Source organism: Aplysia californica, unplaced genomic scaffold, assembly GCF_000002075.1.
Source record: "Aplysia californica isolate F4 #8 unplaced genomic scaffold, AplCal3.0 scaffold00050, whole genome shotgun sequence".
Lineage (NCBI taxonomy): Eukaryota > Metazoa > Mollusca > Gastropoda > Aplysiida > Aplysiidae > Aplysia > Aplysia californica.
The window spans coordinates 1,356,859-1,357,862 of NW_004797320.1; positions in this window are offsets into that span (position 1 = coordinate 1,356,859).

A 1,004-nucleotide genomic window follows, 5' to 3' on the forward strand; every position below is an offset into this window, starting at 1 on the left:
GGGCTAATTGATTATCAGGGATGAGGAGTGTTTTGCTTTTCTGTTCTGATAAACGACACGTGGGCTAATACTTTAATTATGGGAATTAGGTAACTGGTTTTTTTTTCATTATATTCTCTTTTTCTCTTTTTCTCTTGTGCCACTATTTAGTCTCTATTCTTTCCTTTCCTCTTTTTTTCTATCTTTGTCTCTTCATTCTCTCTGCCTCTGTCTCTGTCTCTGTCTCTCTGCCCCCCCCCTCTCTCTCTCTCTCTCTCTCTCTCTCTCTCTCTCTCTCTCTCTCTCTCTCTCTCTCTCTTTTCCACTGTTTCTTTCTGCCCACCCCCTCTCTTTCTCTCTTTCCTGCTTTACTTTTTCTGTTACTTTTAGCGAAATGTTACGTTTTCGAACCGATTGACAATGACATGCAACTGCTCGAACTATCTTTTGACGTTTTTTTCTTCTTTTTTTTTCTTACCTTCCGTATTTCTTTTTGGTTCTTTTTTTTAGCTATACTGTTTTTTTCTTCTGACTTTTCTTCCATCTGGTCTTTTTTGTTATTCCTTTATCCTTCTGTCTGACTCTTTGCTGGTATATTATTTGTGTGAACTGTCGTTTACATGGAACCTGTGTATCTTTAAGTCTGAACCCCCAGGCAGTTTCTCTTTTCCTTTGCCCCCCCTCCCCTCCTCCCAAATTATTTCCTTTAAAAGTGTTCCTAAGCGTCTCAGTTGTCCTTGGAACAATGCTATGGTAGAATATTGGCAAACCCCGTCTCGTCTGGGCATAGCATGCCATGCTATGAGAAGGCAAATTGGCTAGAATGGCCTCGTTTATTCAAATAGCACAATCGCATTTAAATATTGCCTCTTCTGGGGATTTCTCGAAAACCTGGAAGCTCGAAGTTTCAAGTGTGGAATTTGGATGGCGTTTATGGGGAAAGGGATTTTAAAGGGTGTAGGGGTGAGGGGGGGGGGGTCGAGGGGGTTGGCTGAATTGGTTTCTCATATATTATTGAAACAGGA